This window comes from Octopus sinensis, unplaced genomic scaffold (genome assembly GCF_006345805.1).
Source record: "Octopus sinensis unplaced genomic scaffold, ASM634580v1 Contig10934, whole genome shotgun sequence".
NCBI lineage: Eukaryota > Metazoa > Mollusca > Cephalopoda > Octopoda > Octopodidae > Octopus > Octopus sinensis.
The window spans coordinates 140,015-159,952 of NW_021832230.1; the positions used below are offsets into that span (position 1 = coordinate 140,015).

The 19,938-nt window shown below is 32.4% G+C and overlaps 1 pseudogene; it reads left to right on the forward strand.

The window, feature by feature from the left end:
- Positions 1 to 4,392: 4,392 nt before the first annotated feature.
- On the forward strand, positions 4,393 to 19,690 carry LOC115228685 (annotated as a pseudogene).
- Positions 19,691 to 19,938: the final 248 nt, after the last annotated feature.

The window sequence follows — 19,938 nt, forward strand, 5'->3', positions numbered from 1 at the left end:
AATTTATGCAAGGGTATATCGCATTGAATAAATGCTTTAGTGACTTGCATTGACCAGTCATCATTGGGTAACTCGTCCAAACAAGGCTGATAGAAATATTCTCTAAAAAATATTAATTTGTAAAAAACTAATAAATTTGAGTGCTTCTTCGATTCTCGGTGAGAATTCACAAAATGCTTTTTCTCCACCTGACTGTGCATAAGCAAAGTTGACATTGCAACTCGCCATTCTCTCGTAATAAAAACTCCAGCGGATATTCAAAACAATTTTTTTTGCCTTAAAATACAGTTTTTGCAGTTCTTGGCATACTAACACCCACGCGCTATTTTAAATAAAGTTAAATTTGTAACTTTATAAAATTTTTTTTAACTTTTTAACTTTATTTTTTCTTTAATAAGTAACTATTTCATTTAAAAAAAATACTTATTTTTACTTTTAAGCAAAATACACATTTTCATATATTTTAACTTTTTTAACTTAAATTGCCCTAATTATGATCATAGCTTTCAGTCATATGCTAGAATCTAGATAATTGAATTGAAATATAATGAAGAATATATTCACAGATTTCAACAGGATGGTATCTCTAAATTTTGGCAATCAAAAGATCTACAAATGAAATTTCCAAATTTATGGAAGGAAATGAGTAATGTACTATTGACATTTCCTACCACTTATTTAGTTGAAAGTGGATTTAGTTTTGTCAATCATAATGCACAATGTGAAAGAAATAGACTGGAAGTGTGTTATAGAGGCGATATACGCCTAAAGTTGAGCAAAATTAAACCCGACATAGAATATTTAGCGAGCAAACATCAATATCAAGGGTCTCACTAATAATTTTAATACAAATTCAATGTTTTTTACATTTGATTTATTATTTTATATTTTGATTTTTGAGTTATATACAAAAAAAACCAATTAAGGGACAATGCCCAAAAATTTTTAAATTGTATGTGGACAAGGGGGCGATGAACAAAAAAAGGTTGAGAATGCCTGTGCTAGATAAAGAAAACTAAAGATTTTTTCAATCGTAACATCCAGAATTTGTAGTTTTTGTAAAAAAATTTAACATCGTTAGAAACCAGACAATTTTATATTAGGAACAGTTTATTTTAGATAAATACTATTTTGAAAATTTTTGAAGGAGATTAAGTTTTTCAAATTTGAACAAATCGAGATCTCTTGTTTGTCTTTCTGATTGTTTTCAATCGTCTCATTCTTGCCGCGAAAACAGGTGAAAACTAATCAATACATATGGCAGGCTAAAAAAGACTTTAAAGTAGCGTGCAAATGTTCCGGAACACCAAATTATTTTTCAATTCTATATATATTTGGCAGCTACGGCTTGACGTTCATAGATAAATTTGAATATTAAATGAATAAATAACTTTTGTACTTTTCTTTTTCCATAAAATTTGACAGTATTGAATTTTTAGCAGTCACTATATTTTGACACGTGCATATGTTCCGGACCACTCATTAATTTTTTTACTTATATTAAATACAGCTTTATCTGATATTTTAATGCTAAATATATATTTCACGTATTAAATTTTTTGTGTTAGTTTCGGTAACCGTGCCTTAATTATTAGTCTGTATAAACTTGGGATGTCCCAAAGAAAAATATTATCATGTGTTGGAATTTCCAAGTCTACGGTTCAGAGAACTATAAAATGGTTTTCTACATGTTCCATAATTCAGGATAGACCTAAATCTGAAAGACCCAAGAAGTTATCTAAAAGAAATAAACGAAATATTGTTTATCGATCAAAAATGAATCCTTCCAGAAAAACCAATCAAATTAGATCGGATTTCAATTTGTCGTCATCCGTTTCCGTGGATACGATAAAACGATGTTTAAGGTCGAATAATCTCCATGGTAGAATAATGGTAAAAAACGAAACTTTCAATAATACATTTGAAGTCAAGATTAGACTGGTGTAAAGATTTGATTCTCGAAAGCTCTCCTTTTTTGACTTTTTATATTTGTAACGACATAGAACATTCATCACATTTTGTTGAGTGCGATCCAAAAAAATCTTCTAACACGTTGAGGAATTAAATAAAACATTTAATTGGTAAGAATGTCTGTAGAAAGACAATCGGAACTTATTTAAATTCACATTTTCTTTTCGGAAGAGTATGTCAGCATAAACCGTTGCTTTCGAAGAAAAACATAATAAAAAGATATGAACTGTCAAAAAATTTTATTTGGATGAACAATGACGCATGGAAAACTATTATTTTCTCTGGTGAAGCATCTTTTCAGATTTTTCCTACTAAAAAAGGCAATACTGTTATCGAAAAAAGTTCATGTTATGAATTGAGCCATATAACGCCGACAGTAAAATTTGGTGGAGGTAGTGTTATGGTTTGGGGCTGTATCTCCTATCAAGGAGTGGGCAATTTAGTTTTTGTTAATGGAACACTCAATTCCGCTAAATATATAAATGTAATAACGAATAATTTGTTTGCTTCGGCGCGAAAAATGGGACTAAATAAGTTCACTTTCCAACAAGATTTGGCTCCCTGTCATCAATCTGCGTTGACAACCAAGTTTTTTGAAGAAAATAAAGTTCCAATTCTTGATTGGGCTCCGCAATCTCCAGATATGAACTCAATGGAACATGTTTGGAGCATGATGAAGCAAAAGTATTCATTAGATCCTGCAAAAATAAACTTGATTTCGAAGTCAAATTAATGAAAATTTGGAACGAATTGCCATGTGAAAATATTCGGAAATTAATTGATAATATGTCTAATGCTCTATTTTGATAACTAAATTGGCTGCGTGAAGCTAAAGAAGAATGTTGTTAAAGGTAATTGTATTTGCTCACCTTGTCTACGCATGTTCACCTATTCTGTACCCAAAGTTAAACGCGCTGATGCATTTTTAATTACAGACGGAGATTCGATTATCTTGTTGCTCTCTTTTATTCGAAAATCCAAAAGTATCCCTTTAAAGATCTTTAAATCAGCAAGAGTTTCTCCTGTCTCGTGCCTCAACAGTCTTGTTGAAAGGGCACTCCAGTCACGTGACACAGAATTGGAACTACTGAGTACTCTTCAGAAGACCGCTAGTCTCTGGCTCTGAGATTAAAATGAATCTAAAATCCCTTTTTGAACGCCCGAATGAAGAATTAATTGGTCAGTCTGATCGAAAAAACGAACTTAACTGCCCACGCTTGCGGGATGAGAGGAGTGGGAAATTTGTTCTGAGAACGGGTATTGAGACACGTTCAGAAAGCCGATTGAGCTCGCGGGGGTCGTTTCTAATTCTTCCGAGGTGGCGGCCTCTCTCGGAAGTCAGCGATTGTCCAGGTTACGAATGTGGGAGTAGGGATTTGGGGCTTGAGAGCATTTTATAAAGAAATCGTGAATTTTTATCATACCAAGGTGCCCGTGACTATAAATTGTTATCAATCGTGATATGGAAAGCTATAGAAACTGTTACCAATGAAATCTAAATTCTTTTTCCAATAAAATTAACTTTTTTAATAATAGCTACCATAGAAACTTGCGGCAAAATATAAATCATTTAAATATGTTCATCATTTATTTCTTCACATTTTCGGCTGTTTACTGCTATAGGTTTTTATTTACCAAATATTTTCTTATAGAAAAGTCTAATTAAACTATAATTTTTTAAGCATTCACGGTTTTTCTAATTATTAGAAACAAATAATGGGAGACAGCGGAGTATCGGACGAAATTTCACCCCCGTTAATTAACATTAATGATAGAGGAAGAAGTAAAAGAGTTGAAAATTTCACATTTATTATTTCTAGCCATTCAGAAGTATAACTTCAATTGATGGGCAGAAGGAAATTCTACGAAATTTTAAACAGATTAAAGAAGAAAGAAAAGCAACAGTCATAAAATTTAATTTTAATGTTGTAGCTTGATGAAAGACATAAATATATATTTAATCAGCTTGCTTTTTGTAGTGGGCTTGATATTAATACAGTTGAAGACAATTTGCTGACGGACTCAGAGGTTATTCTTAAAAAATAAAAAAAATAGTTTGAAGTATTTAACGACTTTTTTTCGAAAAATGGGTCACAAAAAATTAGTTTTCTTCACAATGAATTGACTGAGAAAGGGAAACCTCAGCTAAAAATATTCAGAGATAGCATTGATGTAAAAATATAACAATATATGAAAATTTCTAGACTATAGAGGGGTTTTGCTACGTTTTTATCAAAGAAAAGAAAGATAAAGAAATAACAAACAATAACATCGCTCAAGAAGTTATTTTTTCTATGTTTGAAGCCAACCCCGATAATTTTTTGGAAAGTGTAACGAGACTAATTAGTGACTTGTATATACCAGTAGTACAATGCAATGAAGTATTTTTATTCATGAAGCCTATTTTCAGGAGTGGAAAAAGAATTCTTCGATGGAAAAAATTGGAAATGAGTTAGTGGAAAATCTGCAAGATTTTGTGAAAAATATATCCTCAATTGGAAAAGAGTCTGTAAATAAACAAATTCTTTATTTTGACAAAGTAAACGAGTCATTATCGCAATATACTATTCCAAAACAATATGAAAGTGCAGGTTTTAAATAACAAAACTGATTGACTATAGCTTCTAAAAGTGATTTGGTTGAAATGCTGGAAAAGGAAGTTTCAACGTGGATGAAAAATATTGAAGAAACATTAGCAGAAAGTGAACAAATGCGGCGTGAAGCTGATGATGTCGGACCTACCGCGGAACTAAGCTATTGGAAAGAAAGAATGGCAAAATTTAGCGGGTATGAACAAGTCAAATTATTAAAATAGACTCCTTGAACAGATCTCATCGTTTGAATGTACGCGAGCTTTATTAATCTTGAAACTTGCTAAATCAAAATTAATACCATTGTGGCTCAAATTAGTATTTTTTATAATTTATAACAAATTAGGATAACAAAATAACAATATCGTCAAACGAGGCCAAGAGCAACGTTAAGTTCTTGTATACCTTAGAAAAATATTTTGGACCTCTTGGAAAATCGAATCCAGTACATTAAAAAAATTAACTACGACTTAGGTGGAACTGCTAGAAATTGTTCCCGGAGTCATAAATTCTGTGAAAATGATTTATTCGGTGTCACAATATTATAATACTCCTGAAAGAATTACTTCTTTGTTCGTAAAAATAACGAATCAAATGATTGCATCTTGTAAAGTTTATATAAGAAGTAAAAGTTTAAAAATATGGGAACAACCTAAGTACTATCAAACTATTTCAATTATAAAGGGATGAACTGATTACCAAAATCAATGAATGTATCAAACTAAAAGATTTTTATCAAGGTTATTATCAAAAAACCAAAGAAAGATTAAAGATTGACCCAAGTGAGAAACAATTTGAATTCAGGTTTTAAGTGTTGTCATAGTTTCAGTGAAAACTATATATTTGGAAAATTTGAAACATTTAGTAAACGTCTCACAATGATTGTGGAGATAATTGAGGCAATCGATGCTTATTCTACTGTCAACACTATTAAAGCTGACGGATTTGATCCGATCGCAATTAAATTTAAAACTATAACTGATGCAATCTACAAAAAGTCATACGATATTTTAGATCAGAGGAAAAATGAAGTAAAGACTGATTATTCTTAATGAAAATAGTTTAACGTGGATTATTCTGAATTTAAAAACAACATTAATCACATTAAGTTACAAATTGAAAATTTTTTGAGTGGATGGATTTCTCGCCCACTTTCGGTTAGAATTAAACATATCAATATTGATTATAGGTCGAAAATTCTTTAGCGCTTATAAACAAATTTTCTTCTTTAAATGAATTAAATCTTGAAAGTCTCTATGCGGACATATTTTCAAATTTTGGAAAAGAATTAGAAGTTGTTAGAAGAATTTATGAAAAAAATTGCCGAGACCCTCCGGTTTTAAGATTTCATCCTCCAACGGTCAGTCGTATACTGTGGGCAAGGCAGCTGTTTAAAAAAATTGAATCGCCAATGAACGTGTTTACTGAAATTCCTAGATTTTTGGAAGTTAATAATAAATTGTATAAAGCATAGAATCCTGAGTATCGCGAAACTATTATTAATTACAACAAAACTGCATCAACTTTGCTTGAGTATGAGGTTTCCCAGCATTTAAATAGTCTTTGTAGATTCAAAGCTTTAACAGATGGCATATCAATGTCGCCAAAGTCAAACATAATCTTTATTCTACTCTGTTAGTTGTAGATGAAACAAATTACGAATACTCAGTAAACTTTAATTATCGGATTCTTGAATTGCTTCACGAAGGAAGTTATATGGTTGATATTGGATTGGAAATTCCTAAAGAAATTGAAACTGTCTGCGCAAGAAAAATTCAAATAAAGAACAAATTATCAAAGTCATTCAGTTAAATAACTATTATAGACTTCAAGATATGCTCAATGCGTATAATAACGTGACAAGCTCAATTCCACAGCTTTTAATTCCTCCAATGAGACCATTTGTCGAAAAAATTAGATTAGCGATGAATGATGGCGTGCGTTCTTTAAACTGGCAATCTCTCAACATTGATTCATGTAAATCACCGAATTTACTACGTTTAGATATAAATCAAGTAATGAGCATGATTAAGGATTTGCAACAATTGATAAAAGATGCAAAAGATATTCTAATTTATAGAATTGAAAAATCATTTGAAGAAATAGGAATGACTCAGTTATTTGAAACAAATTTATCAGAACCAATTCGGGTTGACAGATTTTTTGAAAAATGTGAAAACAATTTCAAAAATGTCACTAGAGAACTTATTAAGTATCATTTAGCTTATAAAAAATAAGAAAAACGTTGATGATTGAAGAAGCAGTCAAAGAACTTGTGTCATTGCTAATAAAAAATATTGACTCAAAATACAAAATAGACATTTCAGCAAGTGAAATTTGTCAAAAATCAGATTCTCCGGACAATCTTAGCAGAGTTTTTTACAATCTGTTGAACTATTTTGTCCAAAAGAACACTGACATGTTTATTAAATGTAATTATGCAAAATTTTTATAATTCATTCAGCTACAAAATTTTCATTGGAAGCGTTAAGAAAAAAACTCCAAACAAATACCGGAGGGTATATTATTGACCCAAGCGTTACGTACCCGTTTTTTATTGCTGATATTTCACTTTCTCTTCCACAAATTGTTGTCAGTCCTACAATAGAAGAGACTCAGGCTCATATTCAAAAAATTGTTCAACTCATATTCGATTGTATAAATTCATTGCCAACTTGGAGTCACTTTTATATTCAACAGGAAGTACAAAGAAGAGTAATATATAAAATAATATTAAACAGGAATACGAAACTTTAAAAAATGAAGAAAATGAAGAACAGGTGATTGTATCACAATACTACTCAAAAACAATGCAGAAAATTATAACGGAAAATAAAGAAATAGCCAAAACGATTACACACCTCACATCTACAATTTCACTATATAAGCCTTATATAGAAGAGACATTAACTAGTCTTGAAAAATATTCTCATCTCTGGAATCAAGTAATCTTATTAAGTAAATGAATCTTTTTTAAGGAAATTTCAACGGTAGTTGAGGAATTTGGGAATCTTAATACTACAACTTTTGCTTTTGGGTCACAAATAGAATACTATGAGGTTTATTTTTGAAATAGACTTGAATATTTAAGAATTTTGAAAAAGAAATTGAAAACATAATGCCCACCATAAACGTAGGGCCTTTGTTACTAAAAACTGAAAAACTTAAACATGGTTTAATTAGTGAATGTTCGAGATGGAAATTTGAATATGCAAAATGTCTAAATGATAGATGTTCTAAGAAAATGACAGAACTTTTCGATTTCTTTAGTAATCTGTCTAAACATCTATCACGACCAATTAAAGTCGTTTTTAATGCTAACTTTCAAAGGACCTCGATGATATTCGAAGTCACATGGCTTCGCTTATGGAACTTAGAGAATCAGAAATAAACATCGAATTTAGTATGACTCCAATTGAAGAAGCTTATGCTATTTTTAATAAGCATCAAATCACATTTAACGATGGAAATGCTGAAAAAATAGATTCTCTAAGCTACAGTTGGAAAAAACTAATTTCTCAAGTCAGTAAAATAGTTAAAAACATTATTATTACAGGCAAAAGATGTAAATGAAACTTTGCTTGAACTGCAGCCAAAATTCAGGAATGAATTAATATCTGGTATTGAACAATTTAAAACCAATGAATTTGAATTTATTACTTTTTACAACGAAAAGTCTGAGTTTTATCACAAAATAATATTAGAGGCCCAATGGAAAAAGGAATAACCCCTAGAGATGCGAGTGATCGTCTAACACTATTTCAAGCTAGATTTGACGAGCTTTGGAATAATTATGTATCTTATAATGGAGGAGAAGAACTCTTTGGAATGCCAATAACAGAATATCCAGAACTTCAAAGAGTAAAAAAAGAGCTTAATCTGCTACAAAAACTATACGGACTATATAACTCTGTACTGGAGACTGTCAATGGGTATTATGATATACCCTGGACTGATATTGACATTGAAAAAATTAATTTCGAATTAGTTGAATTCCAAAACAAGTTTTAAATTATAAATAAATTATGAAGATGTCGAAAACTGCCTAAGGGTTTAAAAGAATGGGAAGCATACGAAGAACTAAGAAAAACAATTGACGATTTTAATGAAACTTGTCCTTTATTGGAAATGCTTAGTAACAAGGCAATGGTTTCTCGCCATTGGGAACGTTTGGATTCTCTAACAGGGCATAAATTTGAAGTTGAAAACGATAATTTTATGTTACGTGATCTAATGAAAGCGCCATTACTAAAATATAAGGAAGATATCGAAGTGAGCTCCTTCTATTTTTTTATTTCTAAAGGATATTTGTATATCAGCGGTAAAAGAAAAAGAGATTGAAGCAAAATTAAAACAAGTTATTAATGACTGGAGCGTACAAACATTTTCTTTTTCAACATTTAAATCCCGTGGAGAATTACTTCTTAAAGGTTAATATACATGGAAATACATTAAAGGGGATACAAGTTCTGAATCAATTTCGTTTATGGAAGATAGTCTAATGGTCTTAAGTTCTCTGCTGGGAAATAGGTGACATAAATTATATTTAGAAATAGATATAATGCCCCCTTTAAACCAAAGATTAGTGAATGGGTGCATAAATTAACTTCAACTACTGAGATTATTGAGAATTGGCTGGTAGTTCAAAACTTGTGGGTGTATTTGGAAGCAGTATTTGTTGGTGGGGACATTGCAAAACAGCTTCCACAGGTATTTTTAAATATAATATTTGTAGGAAGCCAAAATGTTTTCAAACATTGACAAGTCATGGCAAAAAATAATGCAACGCGCTCACGAAGAAAATAATATTGTGCAATGTTGTGTTGGAGATGATACAATGATTCAACTTTTACCTCATTTGCTGGAACAATTAGAAATGTGTCAGAAGTCACTAACAGGATATTTGGAAAAAAAGCGCCTTATTTTTTCAAGATTTTTTTTCGTCTCTGATCCTGCACTTCTGGAAATTCTTGGACAAGCAAGTGACCCACATACAATTCAAGTATGATTTTATATTAATTTTCTCGTAGAATCACCTTCTGAGCATATTTGATAATACAAAATCTGTCACATTTGATCAAAAAGTATATGAAAAAATAACCCAATTGCATTCTCAAGAGGGAGAGACAATTGATTTGGAGAAACCAGTAATGGCACAAGTATCTCCCAATCTAAAATTTAATATTATTAGGGAAACGTAGAAGTGTGGCTAGGAGATTTACTTAAAGGAACTCGGTCAACAATTCATTCAATTCTTCGTACTGCAAATATTGCGATACAAGATACAAATTTTAATTTAAATGAATTTGAAAATAATTTCCCTGCTCAGGTAGACTAGGCTTTTATTACTATTATAGGCGGGATTATTGGGGCTGCAATTAATATGGACTAAAGGTTCTGAAGAAGCCATATCAAATTCTCGAAATGATAAAAAAGCAATGTCTCAGGCTGCCCAAAGGTGGAATGACGTTCTAAATCAACTGATTCAAATAACCACTACTGATTTAACAAAATTTGAGCGGACTAAATTTGAAACTCTTATCACAATACATGTACACCAAAAAGATATATTTGACATTCTTGTAATACTGGTATTTATTAATTGTAGGTTAAAATGCATATCCGGTCAATTAGCGATTTTGAATGGCTCAAGCAATCTAGATTTTATTTCCAGGAAGATGAAGATAAATGTATTATTTCGATTACCGATGTTGATTTTTCTTATCAAAATGAATATCTCGGATGTACAGATCGACTCGTCATCACTCCTTTAACTGATCGGTTACCTAATTGACTAACTTTTAATTTCAGGTGTTACATTACGTTGGCACAAGCTCTGGGAATGTCCTTGGGTGGAGCTCCAGCTGGACCAGCAGGAACTGGGAAAACAGAAACTGTTAAAGATATGGGAAGATGCTTAGGAAAATATGTTGTTGTATTTAATTGTTCTGATCAAATGGATTTCCGTGGACTTGGGAGAATATATAAAGGCATTATTTTGAATTAGATATTTTAATAGGTTTGGCAGAATCTGGTTCATGGGGGTGCTTTGATGAATTTAATCGAATTGAATTACCAGTCCTGTCAGTAGCAGCGCAGCAAATTGCAATTGTGTTAACTGCCAAAAAAGAAAGGAAGCATCAATTTATATTTACAGACGGAGATGTTGTAGATCTTGACCCTGAATTCGGTCTATTTTTGACCATGGTTTTATTTGTTTATTGGTACAAAAGTAGAATCCAGGATATGCCGGTAGACAAGAATTACCCGAAAACTTAAAGATTAATTTTCGAACTGTTGCAATGATGGTACCTGATAGAGGAATTATTATACGCGTCAAATTGGCAAGTGCAGGTTTTGTTGGGAACGTAATACTTGCCAAAAAATTCTTTACACTATATAAACTATGTGAGGAACAACTTAGCAAACAAGTTGAAGCTTTTACTTCAATATACAGGTTCATTATGACTTTGGATTGAGAAATATTCTTTCTGTTTTAAGAACTTTGGGGGCATTTAAGAGGGCAAATCCAAATGACTCAGAACCAACCATTGTAATGAGAGTATTAAGAGATATGAATGTCTCAAAATTGGTAATAAATTTATAATACTATTTTATTTAAGGTTGATGAAGATGAACCGCTGTTCATGTCACTGATTGATGACCTTTTCCCCGGAATGCAACTTGACAAGGCTGGTTATCCAGAAATCGAGAGTGCAATTGCTGATCAAGTAATAACATATGGTTTTAATTCAGGTCGAACAAGAAGGACTGATTTACCATCCACCGTGGATTCTTAAACTTATTCAACTGTATGAAACACAGCGGGTACGCCACGGAATGATGGCCCTTGGTCCATCTGGATCAGGAAAGACAAAATGCATCAAAGTTTTAATGAAAGCTATGACACAATGTGGCATTGTACATAAAGAAATGAGAATGAATCCCAAAGCTATAACCGCACCACAAATGTTTGGAAGGTTAGACGTGGCCACAAACGATTGGACTGATGGAATATTTAGTACTTTATGGAGAAAAACACTAAAAGCCAAAAAGGTATGGTTTAATAGATTTACAGCTTTCTAAGGGAGACCACATTTGGCTAATTCTTGATGGACCAGTAGATGCAATTTGGATTGAAAACCTCAATTCAGTACTTGATGACAATAAAACGCTGACTCTTGCTAATGGAGACAGAATTACGATGTCTCCTACATGTAAAATTATATTTGAAGTTCATAATATTGACAATGCTTCTCCTGCTACCGTTTCTCGTAATGGAATGGTATATATGAGTTCCTCTATTATGGAATGGGAACCAATCCTAAAAGGTGTCAATAGTGTTCAATAATTTGCAGGCTGGCTGACAACAAGACCATCAAATCAAGCAGATATCATTTTTGAATGTTTAAAAAACGTTTGGTCACAATGTTTATGCTTTGTAAAACAAAATTTAGTTTCAAAAATTGAGGCATTCTTGTCATTTCTCACTTTTTAGATATTGGATTGTAATTACATTCACCAATTTATTAATATTTTAAACGGAATGCTTCCTTCAACAGAAGAAACAAAAACTGTAACTCAAAAACAAATAGAATCAGCAATATTTTTTGCATTAATGTGGTCACTGGGATCTCTTCTTGAAATTCCTGATCGTCACAAAGTTTTTAATTTTGTAAAAAATAATTTATAGTTAGAAGAACACATTAAAGAAAATTACAATTCGTTATCTATTCCAACATGTGAAAGCGATTCTACAATATTTGAGTATGTACCTGATAATACTGGAAATTGGGTTCATTGGGAATCTCGGGTTGTTTTAAAAATATTAAAATTTAGGTGAATCTATATAATTACCCGAAAGACAATATTCCTGAATATGTGAGCATTTTGATCCCTAATGTTGATAACATCAGAACTGATTTTCTTGTAAATATAATTTCTAAGCAAGGAAAATCTGTTCTTTTAATTGGAGAACAAGTATATTAACGTATTTACTAAATTTTAGGGAACCGCCAAAACAGTTATGGTTGAAGGTTACTGCAATAAATTTGACCCTGAACAGCACATGTTTAAAAGCATGAATTTTTCTAATGCAACAACTCCAATGATGTTTCAAGTAAACAAAAATAATCTAAAAATTAGAGAAATATTGAAAGCTACGTGGAAAAAAGGATGGGAACAACATACGGTCCTCCAGCAGGACGTAAAATGACTGTTTTCATTGATGATATAAATATGCCAATAATAAATGAATGGGGTGACCAGGTAATAATATTTGGTTTCAATTTTAAGATCACGAATGAAATAACTCGACAAACTATGGAACAAAACGGGTTTTATAACCTTGAGAAGCCAGGAGAATTTACCACTATCTTAGATGTTCAGTTCATTGCGGCAATGATTCATCCTGGTGGTGGACGAAACGATATTCCGCAGCGACTAAAGCGGCAGTTTAGTGTTTTTAATTGTACACTGCCTTCTAACAATTCAATTGATAAAATATTCAAAACAATTGGCCAAGGATACTTTGATACAGTTAATCTTTAATGTCATGTTGCAGTGTCGTTCTTTTAATAGCACAATTATAAATTTAATTCCCAAACTAGTTCCTGCAACTAGGATTTTATGGCAACGAGTAAAGATGAAAATGTTACCAACACCTGCAAAATTTCATTACGTATTTAATTTACGTGACCTTTCAAGAATATGGCAGGTATGTTGTTAATAATAATATTTCCAAAAGGGAATGCTAAACGTACAAAGCGAAATCGTCAATGAAGCATCCGACTTGGTATCATTGTGGAAACATGAATGCACTCGAGTTATTGCGGACAGATTTATAGATGTTCAAGATTTGGAATGGTTTAACAGGGCTCTTAAAATTGTGTTTTTTTGTTGGAATTAATCCATAGGTACTTGAAGAAGAATGTGGGGAAGAAATCGCATCACAAATTGACCCAGAACCTTATTTTGTTGATTTTATGAGAGATCCTCCAGAATTAACAGGTTAATTTATTTTTTCTAAATGAAATTTTATAGGAGAAGAAGGCGAGGCTGACGTAGAAGATCCAAAAGTTTACGAATCAATTCAAACATATGATGCATTACTAAAACGCCTTACTTATTATCAAGGAAGTTATAACGAATCTGTTCGATCAGGGAAAATGGACTTGGTCTTTTTCAAAGTAAAAGTGTATTATTTATTTTAAATAGGATGCTATGACACATATTGTTAAAGTTTCCCGTATAATTAGAACAGTTAAAGGACATGCAATTCTTGTTGGAGTTGGAGGATCGGGAAAACAGAGTATCACTAAATTGGCATCCTTTATTGCTGGTTACGAGACTTTCCAAATAACATTGACACGGTTTGTAACTTAAGTATGTTTATTAACGAATAAGAGCTTACAATGTTTCAAACTTGATGGATGATTTGAAATATCTCTTCAAGACAGCGGGACATCGTGGAAAAGGAATAACCTTTATTTTTACCGACAATGAAATAAAGGATGAAGCTTTTCTAGAATATATAAATAACATGCTATCTTCTGGGGAGGTTTTCCTGTTGGCTATTATTTCCAAATAGATAGCAAACTTATTTCCAAGGGATGAAATGGATGAAATACATCAAGAACTAATTCCTATAATGAAACGAGAGCTACCCCGTGTTCCTCCTACAACTGAAAATTTACACAATTTTTACATGACAAGAGTTAGAAAAAACTTGCATTTAGTTTTGTGTTTTTCTCCGGTTATTGAAGTTGGTTACTATTGTTAAGGTTGGCGAAAAGTTTCAAAACCGAAGTCTTAAATTTCCAAGTCTCATTGCTGGGACGACCATGGATTGGTACCAAAGATGGCCCAAAGAAGCTTTGATCGCCGTATCTGAATACTATCTTGCAGATTTTGTAATTGATTGCACAGAGCAGGTCAAAAAAAGTGTCGTTAAAGTCATGGGAGAATTTCAAGTAAAATGTCGTAAATGAATTAAAATTTAAGGATTTCGTTGCAATTACATGCGTAGATTACTTTCACAGATTCAGAAGACAAGCTCACGTTACTCCAAAATCTTACTTGTCCTTCATCAACGGATATAAGAAAATATATGAAGATAAAAAAAAGAATATTGACGAATTGGCAAGACGAATGAATACTGGTCTAATAATTATATATTGTAATCACAGGTTTAAAAAAACTTTTGGAAGCTACGGAATCTGTCAATATTTTATCTTTGGAATTGGCAGATAAGGAAAAAGACCTTGAAGTAGCAAACCGTGAAGCCGACGAGGTGTTAAAAGAAGTCACAGTAGTCGCTCAGGCTGCAGAAAAAGTAAAAATTCAAGTTGCAGCTGTAAAAGACAAAGCACAGGCTATCGTTGATAGTATTTCTGTAATATGTGTTGAAAAATTTAATCATGATAGGCAGACAAAGTAATTGCCATGGAAAAACTAAAAGAAGCTGAACCCGCACTTCTGAAAGCAGAACAGGCTCTTCAAACAATTAAACCCGCTCATATCGCAACTGGTAATTACTATAATTAATTTTTACTTAGTTCGGAAGCTTGGTAAACCTCCTCATTTGATTATGAGAATAATGGATGCAGTACTAATTTTATTTCAACGAAAATTGGACTCTGTCCAACAAGACCCTGAAAAACCAACAGTCAAACCTTCTTGGTCCGAAGCACTTAAATTAATGTCGAGTGGAAACTTTCTCCAAAACCTTTTGAATTTTCCAAAGGCATACATCAATATCAATAAAAATCGAATAATAGGACACTATTAATGCTGAAATGGTCGAATTAATGGAACCGCTTCTAAACCAAGAAGACTATACTCTAGAAAATGCCAAAAAAGTTTCGGGTGACGTTGCAGGATTGTTGTCATGGACAGAGGCTATGAGTGTTTTTTATTTCATAAATAGAGATGTTCTGCCACTTAAAGTTAAATATCAATAATAACCTTATTAAGGCTAATCTTAAAGTGCAAGAAGCGAAATTAGCTATTGCAATGGACGATCTCAAATCTGCTCAAGATCAGTTAGACGAAAAGCAGAGAGAACTAGACAAAGCACAGTCCATCTATGACTGCGCAATGATGAAGAAACAAGTATTAAAATAATTTAACAAATAAACTAGGCTTTACTTGATGATGCAGAAGCTTGTCGTAAAAAGATGAGTAACGCTGAACAACTAATCGACGGGCTATCAGGCGAGAAAATAAGATGGACGGCCGCGAGCAAACAATTTTCTAATCAAATATTTAAACTTGTCGGAGACGTGCTAATCTGTACTGGATTCTTATCTTACGGAGGACCGTTTAATCAACAATTTCGAAATATTTTAATACAAAACTGGAAAAAAATGATGGTTAAACAAGGAATCCCATTTGATGAAGTTGATTTATGATTTAAATCTGTAGGATCTAAATATCATAAATATGCTTGTTGATAATACAACAATAAGTGAATGGAATATGCAGGGGTTACCAAATGATGAACTTTCAACGCAAAATGGTCTTATTGCTACAAAAGCAGCTCGATATCCACTTCTAATTGATCCACAAATGCAAGGAAAAACATGGGTAAAAAACAGAGAAGAAAATCAATTGATCGTTTATCTAAATAGCGTCATGATTTTATTTAGGTCACTCGTCTTAGTCACAAATATTTCCGAACCCATCTTGAAGATGCCCTTTCACAGGGAAGACCTTTACTAATTGAGGATATTGACGAAGAATTAGATCCTGCATTAGACAATATTTTGGAAAAGAATTTTATAAAAACTGGATCAACATATAAAGTGATAATTTTATTACATGTAATAGGTGATAGTTGGGGATAAGGAAGTTGATGTAATGCCTGGATTCATGCTTTATATCACGACAAAACTTTCAAATCCTGCTTTTACTCCTGAAGTGAGTGCAAGAACTTCAATAATTGATTTTACGGTTACAATGAAAGGTCTTGAAGATCAACTTCTCGGTATCACAATTCTCAAAGAAAAAAATGTAAAAAATTGTTTTTAATTCGATAAGGAATTGGAATCAGAAAGAACAAAATTAGTTGAAGAAGTTACCGCAAATCGTCGTCGAATGAAAGAACTAGAAGATAATTTATTATATCGACTTACGACAACTGAGGGATCTTTAGTAGAGGACGATTCGTTGATTGAAGTGTTAAAAGTGACAAAAATTACAGCTCACGAAGTTAGCGAAAAACTACAAATCGCAGCTGAAACTGAAATAAAAATCAATACAGCTCGAGAAGAATTTCGCCCAGGTGATAATTATTTTTGTTAGTAATTATAGTTGCGGCGAGAGGTAGTATAATGTATTTTTTGATTGTGGAAATGAGCATGGTCAATGTAATGTATCAAACTTCACTGAAACAATTTCTCCAAATTTTTGACAAATCAATGGATAATTCCGCAAAATCCCCAATAACTCAAAAAAGAATTGGAAACATCATCGAATACTTAACATACCAAGTATTCTGTTACACTCAACGCGGACTTTACGAAATTGACAAATTTTTATTCACAATTTTGATGACGTTGAAAATACAATTATCTTTCGGAAATATAAGACATGAAGAGTTTCAGATTTTCATAAAGGGTTGCCAAATACCTGTTTAAATTTGCAGGTGGCGCTGCTCTCGATTTGAATGCTGTTGAACCAAAACCTAAAAAATGGATACAGGATATAACCTGGCTCAATTTAGTAGAATTGAGTAAACTCACGCAGTTTTCTCAAATTCTCACTCAAGTAGCACGTAACGACAAAGTTAGAATAAATTAAATTACTATTCTTAGCTTTGGAAGGAATGGTTTGATAAAGATAAACCTGAAGATACTCCGTTACCTGACGGTTACGATACAACATTGGACATATTTAAAAAATTACTTCTCATCCGTAGCTGGTGTCCCGATAGATGCATTCCAATGGCTAAAAAATATGTAGCTGAAGTAATGGGACATGAAGTATTACTATTTTTCGTAAACTATTTTCTAGTATGCAGAGGGAGCAATTCTTAATTTGGAATCTATGCCTTCAGAAGGTGATGAAAGAACTCCGATCATTTGTTTTCTATCAATGGGATCAGATCCAACTGACAATATCGAGAGATTCGCTAAAAAGATTGGACTTCGTAAGATCAAAAATTTAGCACGATGAATTTAGAATGTAATGCCATATCAATGGGACAAGGTCAAGAAATACATGCTAGAAAACTAATACAAATGGCCATGCAAGAAGGAAATTGGGTAATGCTCCAAAATTGTCACCTCGGACTAAATTTTATGGACGAACTATTAGAAACAGTATATGATCATTCAAAACATTTAAAATTAGTTACAAACTACTGAAACCATTGATTCTAAGTTCAGAGTATGGATTACTACAGAAGTCCATCCAAAGTTTTCAATAAATTTATTGCAATCGTCAATAAAATTTACATTCGAGCCTCCACAAGGTATTCGAGCAGGTTTGAAGAGGACGTATGCAGGAATTACTCAAGTGCTTAACAATTTATATTATATTAGGAACAATTGGACTATACAAATGTTCCCTGGTGGAAACCATTACTCTATTCAGTGGCTTTTCTTCATACTACTGTTCAAGAAAGACGGAAATTTGGACCAATTGGGTGGAATATCCCTTATGAATTCAATCAATCGGATTTTAATGCAACTGTCCAATTTATTAGTAATTATCTTGACGAGGTTGACGTTAAAAAGGTCTTACTTATAAAATATAAACATAGGGAATTTCGTGGGTTACCATACGTTACATGATTAGTGAGATTCAATATGGCGGTAGGGTTACTGACGATTACGACAAATGTTTGCTGATTACATATTCAAAAGTTTGGTTTAACGAACAAATGTTTTCTCCTTCATTCCAATTCTACACAAGTAAAAATTAAATAATTTTATATAATCTTTTAAGATTACGTAATCCCCAGTCATAAAACTATTGAAGATTATCGAACCTCCATTGAAAGTTTGCCTCTGGTAGATTCTCCAGAATGCTTCGGTCTTCATCCTAATGCAGATATAACGTGAATTGATACATAAATTATTAAAGTTATTCAACTACAATGTCGAACCAGATGTTGAGCACTATTGTAAGCATTCAACCTAAGGATGCTGGAGGCACTGGGGGAGAAACAAGAGAAAGTGCTGTTTACAGAATGGCTGATGACATGCTTAGTAAATTGCCACAAAATTATATTGACTATGAGGTTAGAAAATTGAAATTTAATTTTTTAGATCAGAGATGCATTGCGGAAAATGGGACATTTACAACCTCTAAATATATTTCTTCGCCAAGAAGTTGACAGAATAAAAAAAGTCATCGGACTAGTATACATCACTCTGAACGACCTCAAACTTGCAATTGATGGAACAATTATAATGAGCGAAAACCTTCGAGATGCCCTCGATAATCTCTACGATGCACGGGTTCCGGCAATATGGGCAAAAGTAAAATAGTTATTATTTAACGAAATTAAGATTTCTTGGGAGTCGACTAGTATTGGATTTTGGTTTACAAACCTTTTGGAACGAAATGCACAGATCAATGCATGGCTATTTGGAGGCAGGCCCAAAACATTCTGGATGACAGGATTTTTTAATCCTCAAGTGGATTTAATTTTTACTCAAAATAGGGCTTCTTAACTGCAATGAGACAAGAGATTACAAGAGCTCATAAAGGATGGGCATTGGACAATGTCTCATTGGCAAACGAAATACTTAAATATTCCAAAGAAGAAATTACCAAATCCCCCGAGGAAGGTGTGTATGTCTACGGTTTATATTTGGATGGAGCCGAATGGGACAAAAAGAATTCCAGATTAATTGAACCTCAACCTAAAGTTTTAAACACAATGTTACCCGTTGTGCACATATTTGCTACTAATTCGGAAAGACAATCTGGAAAAACATTATACGAATGTCCTGTTTACAAGAAACCTCGTCGTACTGATTTGAATTATATCTTTGCACTATTACTAAAAACACGCAAAGAACCAGAACATTGGATTCTTAGAGGCGTTGCAGTGCTATGCGACACGAAATAATTAACCACTAACATTTCTAATATTTTAACATCTACTAAATTTTTAATTCCACTTCAAGAAATACTCTATATTGCACTAGAACGCAAGGATTTTACTCAAATCCATATTCTCAGTATTTTAACAATAGCTTGCTTCTAAATGTTGATAAAATTGGTTATATTTTTTGTGCATTTCGCTCACGTAGTTTATATTTCAATAAATCGAAAACCGGAAGAACAATTTATTAAACAAAAATTAGTATTTCTGTATAGTGAATTCAACTCAAGTATTGAATAGAAAAAATTGTTTTGAATC